The sequence below is a fragment of the Danio rerio genome, chromosome 5 (genome assembly GCF_049306965.1).
Source record: "Danio rerio strain Tuebingen ecotype United States chromosome 5, GRCz12tu, whole genome shotgun sequence".
Classification (NCBI taxonomy): domain Eukaryota; kingdom Metazoa; phylum Chordata; class Actinopteri; order Cypriniformes; family Danionidae; genus Danio; species Danio rerio.
In genome coordinates, this window is record NC_133180.1 from 17,766,630 (window position 1) to 17,773,714 (window position 7,085).

The following is a 7,085-nucleotide window of genomic DNA, read 5'->3' on the forward strand; positions in this document are numbered from 1 at the left end:
AGGGAGTAAGAAAGTCAAATAGATTTAGAACAACCTGAGCAAGAATAAATGACGCCAGTACTATTGTTGGATTAGCTAGTGCTTTAAAAAAGAAACATGCGCTTGTGTATACTTTATTTAGCTTACTTCTAGCAGATGTTTGTTACTTCTATTTCAGAACAGGAGTCACTAATTGCTCTTACCCTCCCTGTGAAGCAACCTAGAGTTAAATTTTTTGCTCAAAGCTAAAACCATATAACATACCATGCATAACAGCAATCCTCCACAAACAGGGGTCATCTGTCCCCAGGGTCAACTCTCTGAGCTTTCTGTGCTACCCACTCACTTCTGTAGGCTGTATCCAGAAATAAATAAATTTATAATACCCATAACCTCCATGCTCTTCAAGCTATGCATGTGGTCCAAAGGTCTTAACTCCTTCCTCTGGTTGGGTGGATCTTCAAACAACCATCTGGTGCTTACCCTACAAGGGGGGAAGATTATTCTCGATATGGGCAATTAGAGAGGTTGTTAGCTATGCAGTCCTAGTGCAGATCACAGATGTAACAGGAAGCACTCCTGTGGTGAACGCTCAAAGGCAGGGTGCAAACCGCAACATCACTTATTCACCTCTGTATGTTATGAATTTCATCTAAACATCTGTGCAATCTGAGATCGTGTCTTCAGGGAAAATAAAAAAAAAAGTTGGACCTTGATTTTGGAGGTTTGAACTAGGCAATTAAAGCTGAACAAACTCTTCACTGGAGTTGCTCTAGAATTTCCTGTTCAAAAAGTTTCAAGTGCAAGCATAATGAAAAGAATATCTCATCTCTGGAAGTTCAAACATTTTTATCTCTCTGTTGAGCTATATTGTGGCTCCGGGGCCCTATAGCAACTTATCCTCAGAGAAAACCAACCTCCCCTGAGGAAGGAGAAATGAAACCGTTGCGGTAATCTCTCCATTGTAGTTAAGGGAGGAAGTGGCGTAGATGTGTCTGTGGGCCGCTGTGTGAGCAGTCAAAGAGGATGTTGATAGAGAAATCCTGTTATTCATAAACTAGCACAAACATGCTCTGCAGTCACTTTTTGTTCTCAGTGCTGAGGCTTTGCTTGTTTACTTAAGTTAGAATACAGAGATTTTAGAGAGAGAGATTCTTAGTCACCAAAACAGAAGCGTGAATGGTTAAAAAACAAAAGATGTTTCAATTTGATCAATTTATCCAGTTGTTATATACAAGACAAATAGGGTTTCTAATCTTCACAAGGACAGAAAAAAAAAATTTTTGGTGCAGGCACCATTACTAAAATAAGCTATTTTCCAAGAGAAATACTATTTGATGAAAAAAAGTGAGTTTTTTTTACTCAAAGTCAGTTTAACTACTTAAAGCCTTGACAATCTAGGAGAACCATCACAGAGCACTTGTTGGCTTATTTTTGTTGGTATACAGGACAGAACTGAATAAAAAAGAAAATGCATATTGTATAATCTTTTATTTTGTTAAGTTGTTCACTTTTTTTTTTTCGAGATTCTGCAATGAATTTTACATAGTAATGTACACACACACACTCACTCACTCACTCACTCACTCACTCACTCACTCACTCACTCACTCACTCACTCACTGCATATACATTTGCATATAACACATTTCTAAAGATAGTGGTTTTCATAACTATTTATTAATAACTGATTTATTTTATCTCTGCCATAATGACAGTACATAATATTTGTCTAGATATTTCAGCTTAAAGTGCAATTTAAAGGCTTAACTACTGTAGGTTAATGAGAGAAGTTAGGTTTATTAGGCAAGTCATAGCAGTGTTCTGTAATAGAAATAAATATCTTGCTTAAGAAGTATAGTAATACTCATCTTTAAATAAAAAAAAAAAGTTTAATAAAACAAATATGACTTCCTATTGAAGGAAAAAATATTATCGGGTGAATAATTTTGACCGCAACTGTATATGATTTACACTAAATGACAAAAGTCTTGTCACTTATCCAATTTTTAGGAACAAGAAATAGAAACTTGACTTTTAGTTGATCATTTGGTATCAGAAGTGGCTTATATGAAAGGCAAAAGCCTCTAGATATAATAATATTTACCAAAATAATATATGATAATGCCTTTATTTTTAATTATTTAATTAGGACAGTAAGGTCTGACTTTGCTGAGACAAGTATTGTGACTTAACAGAAATAATGTACAGTATAGAATATAAAGTCATCGTGCAGTGGAAAATGAATGAATATTGTGTATGACTTTCATGAGCTTGGAGGACTGCATCCATACATCTCTGCAATGACTCTAATAACTTGACAAAGAAATCATTCTTGTAGGACTTCATTAAGATTCTTTCGATTCATTTTCAATGCCCCCTCCATCTTGCCCAAGACATGCTCATTAATGTTCATGTCTGGTGACTGGGCTTTCCAATCCTAGAGCACCTTGACCTTCTTTGCTTTCAGGAACTTTGATGTGGAGGCTGAAATATGAGAAGAAGCGCTATCCTGCTGAACAATTTGCCCTCTCCTCCCATACTGAATGTAACCCCCAAAACCAATTTTTACTTCACCAAACTTGACTGATTTCTGTGAGAATTTTGGGTCCATGCGGGTTCCAACAGATCTTCTGCAATATTTGTGATGAATGGGATGCAGTTTAACAAATGATTTATCTAAAAAAAAAAAAAAAAAAAAAATCGACATTCTGCCGCTTTTCCAAATGATCAACTAGAAGTCAAGTTATTATTTGTTGCTCTTACAATTGGGATCGATGACCAGACTTTTGTTAGATAATGTGTATATGTATACACATGATGACATTAACCACACTAGTGACATTTTGGCTTGATCAGTCAGAAAAAGTGGAGCCGTTTCTTTATTTCACTCTTCACATCATCTATGGTCAGACCCCAACATGTGCTATTTGGCTGATTGAGCATGTTGAATCAACATCAGAGAAGCAGTGAAGAGTGAAGAGAACTCTGACTGGCTCTTCAGTTTAATAAACAAGTCAGTGTGAGAATAAAAGCGAAAGTAATGGAAGTGAGCAAAAGTATTCAAGATGGCACAAACAGAAGGCCAATTTAAATTGTATCATCATACTTGAGCATTTCAGACATGAGCCATCTGGAGTAAAGGAAGTGATCAACATTATTCAGATTCAAAATGGTAACCAAGCATTGCTTTTTTATGGTTCGTGTTTATGCATTGTCGTATCCAGAGCAGATGGTTGTTTTGGACATCGATGAGTTTGAGAGACACAAAGACAAAGACCACAGTGACAAATGCATTGATCCTGTCGGCTAGTTTGAACAGCCACCCAGTGCCCTTTTTGGACCTGCATCTTTCCATAAAGGATCCTCAATGTTCTCAAACTCTCTGACATCCATACTGCAGCTCTGCCCTTTATATTTAACCAGCTGAGAACTGGTCCCCTGGCTGGTTTCTCCCAAAGTTTGTTCTTCACTTCAGTCAATTGGTGGAGTTTTGGTTCCTTGCCACTGTCGCCTCTGGCTTACTTTGACTTTTGGAGCTGCACTTCAGTGAATCATCCTTCAATAGTGACATTTGTATTAAATTGAACTGAATTCAGCTGAACAGAACTTCAGCAGTGACGTGTACAGTATTACACTGAATTGAGTCATTGAAACTGAAATATTGGTATGGCTTTTAATTTAGTTTTATTTTCTTCATCTTTAACATAATCTACATTGTAAGAAGTGATATAGAATTAAAGATTCATTAAACTGATTGTAATCCATTATCAGTTTTATTTAACATTATCAAGATGAAATCGTTCTCCTACAGTTCTTGTCATATTTTTATTACTATTTTCTAGACTATAGGGAATCTTACATTTTTGATAATGTGAGAAACGTAGGTGTCTGAATAAATTTTGGTTTGAGTCTATATTTTGACCTTAAAGCAGACAGTTTTGCTTCAGAAAAGCCAGCACAAAAGGTCTCATGCACAACGGAGACCCAGGCAAAGCATAGCTGATGGCCCAAGACAGATCTACTTTTTTTTTTTCTTTCCTCAATCCAAGTGAAGATTCATAGCAAATAGGATTAAAACTAATGGTTTTTGACACACCTTGCCTTGCTTGTCTAAAACCGTGCTGCTTTAACATGTTGACATTTCCAACGGTTGTTTTGTCAGGCTGCTCCATGAAGCCGAAAGCAGAAGAGAGTGACATATCGTAGGCCGCATGTATCCACGGTAACGGAGCCAGGAGCGATGTGCGTTTTATGAGGCCATCTAGAAAACATTAGCTTCACCAGAGTGGACCACAAATCAAATGACCTCAGAGCTCAGATGCTGCCTAATGTGAGGATGACTGCAGGTGAGTGCAGATGCAATGTTCCGGTGGAGCTCAGTGGACTGATGGACTGAGCAGGAAAGAAACTGCATACAATTTACTTAATCTGGTAGCTTATAGGCACAATGATTGTAATGACTCAGTTACTCATACATTCAGAATATAAGATATATGCAACAAAGGGTGGTGCTGTGTGAGCTTTTAATTATATGTTGTGTTCTGCAGAAACTGTCACTGGAATCTAGTCAATTAACTGCTGGAAAGGGGTCCTAAGAGTGCCAAGGTAAGCTTTGTTTTTCTGTAAAGATGGATGGATGGATGAGTGGGTGGGTGGGTGTATAGATAGATAGATAGATAGATAGATAGATAGATAGTTAGATAGTTAGAGACTATTTAACACTTGTTTTTTTATGCAAAGACAACTCTTGGTTTGCCTATTAGCTCTGTTTAATAATTGGCGTGTGTAATTGTGTCAAGCAGCAGAACTGTCTGTAACACTTTAGTTAAGGTCACATTTCACTATTAACTGCTGGCTTCTCACTTGCTTATAATTGAGACATTAATCATTCATTAGTAGTTATAAAGTCTGATCTTAATTTACATTCCTAATTCTATTCGAAGCCTATACCCAATTTCTCCCTTACTGATTATTAATAAATTGTTAAATCAATAGTTTATTAAGCAAGTAGTGTTAGTTAATGGGTTGTTAATACCATTAATTGTGACCTAAACTAAAGTTTTACCAAACTGTCTACACTTGTAGTTGCCGTAGTTTGTTCAGCAAACTCCATTGCCATTCATGTGCAAAATAAAACATGTGTATGAGGAATTGAGGTTCTTAAAAGGATTGGTTCACCAAAAACTGAAAAATGGCGTCATCATTTACTCATCCTTCACTTGTAGCAAACAAGTTTGAGGCTATGTTTACAAGACTATAAGGCTATTTTCCCCTTGCATTTAAAAAATGTTACATATATACGAGACAAAGCTTTCAAATGATCCGTGTTGTATTAAATGCAAGTCCAGTATTTAGAGCTGTTAACTTGTAATGGTACCTGTAAAGAAGTCACAACGTGCCATTTTCAGCTCTTCAGTGTTAATGTATATTAAGAATTTGATGCTTGTAAGATGGTTCTTTGCTGTTGTTTGATCACACTATTTTGATGGTCCGTTTGTTGAGTTTAAGTTACATTGCATCTACATGCCAACTAATTCTCATTAGATTATCAGTAAGCTGTTAGGTTGGGGTTAGGGTTAGTGTAAGTTGACATGTACTTGCAAAGTTTCTTATAGTCTGTTAAAGGTTTGCTGAAGGACTGTTAAATGCCAGTATCAACAGGTATTAAGGAGACAGTCTACTAAAACTCAAATCAAAAATAATCAAAATAAAGTGTTACCATTTGTTTTCCATGTTCAAGGCAAAGTAAATTCTGACAAAACCAGAGCAAAATAAATGTGTATGATGAAGTGAGGTTATCAAAAGTGATAGTTCACCCAAAACTGAAAAAAGTGTCATAATTTACTTACCCTTCACAAATCAGTTTTAGGCCAAGTTTACAGGACTATGAGCCTATTTTTTTCCTTGCGTTTTACACACACATGGCAACGTTTTCAAATGATCCATGTTGTATTACATATTTTATGTCAGATTTCAGTCCATTCTGACTTCAACTGTATGGTTGTATTTTAGCACCGTAAATACATAAAACTGCAAACTTACATATATGTATCATAAATAACACTTAATTTGAACACCGCTGATGTGGAACTTTTTAGTCTACAGTACATCAGTTATTAAATCACTTTTTCATTATGTTTTCTATTAGACTCCAAAATGTCGTAAATGTGTTCAGAGACATAGCAGGTAAAAAATGACACCGCATTTGACATTTATTATGTGCAAATGTGAAAACAGCAGTCTAGCATCTTTATTAATAATTCTGTGCGAAGGCAAGAATAAGCCTTCGAGATAGGAGCGTAATTAAATCTGCATATGGTTCAACTCGGCACATTTTGCTTGGCATTCAAATTAAACATTGTAAATATGGAATCATAACTGGCCTACGTACAATATTTTTTTCCCCTGAGAAAAGCAAAAAAGAGGTGGGAAGGAGAGGGAGGAAAGAGGGGTACATTAGCAACTCAAATGGGATCATAAACTCTCTTTGCGAGGTAATTGTGAAATCACAAGCTGTGGTAAAATATTGTCACCAGATGCCTTTTTTTCTCTTTTTTTTTTTTTTTTTTTTGCAGAAACTGTGGTCTGCACCACGAAGAGCTTGATATGAATGATTTGAAGTGCTATTTGAGGAAATGAATTAGTTATGCTACATTTTCTTGTAAGAGGAGAACAGGAAGGAAACTGAGCAGAGATAAGTCGGTGAGCAAGTGCAATGTGCTTTATATCAGACAAGAACATTGTAAGACACACAATAAAAGATCTGAACATCCTCTTTCGGACTTCTTTCGGAAGTTCAAATGAAACTGAAATAGCAGCAGATAATTTTTTTTTCTTCCATATTGTGAGCGATTAGTGGAAAAGTAAATTGTAACAGCCTGTGTGTATTTTGCTGTATAAGCGTATACACAAGCGTATACACAACATTAAAATATATCGTGTCATTTCATAAATAAGTTAAACATGTATTTCAAATGTTTTATAACACATGCATAATGCATTAATGCATTCATAACTGCTTAAATTGTTTATTTAAATGGATTCCTGCTGGGCACTTGATCTTTGGTTTTTCTATCTAAAATGGTTGAGCTGTTGTCAATATG

General features: G+C 35.9%; 1 long non-coding RNA gene across 1 annotated transcript; it reads left to right on the forward strand.

Moving 5' to 3' along the window:
• Positions 1–2,249: 2,249 nt before the first annotated feature.
• On the forward strand, positions 2,250–6,684 carry LOC141385785 (uncharacterized). The gene is made up of 3 exons (XR_012406766.1): positions 2,250–4,328; positions 4,530–4,587; positions 6,558–6,684. It is a non-coding gene; the product is annotated as an uncharacterized lncRNA (long non-coding RNA).
• The last annotated feature ends 401 nt before the right edge of the window (positions 6,685–7,085 follow it).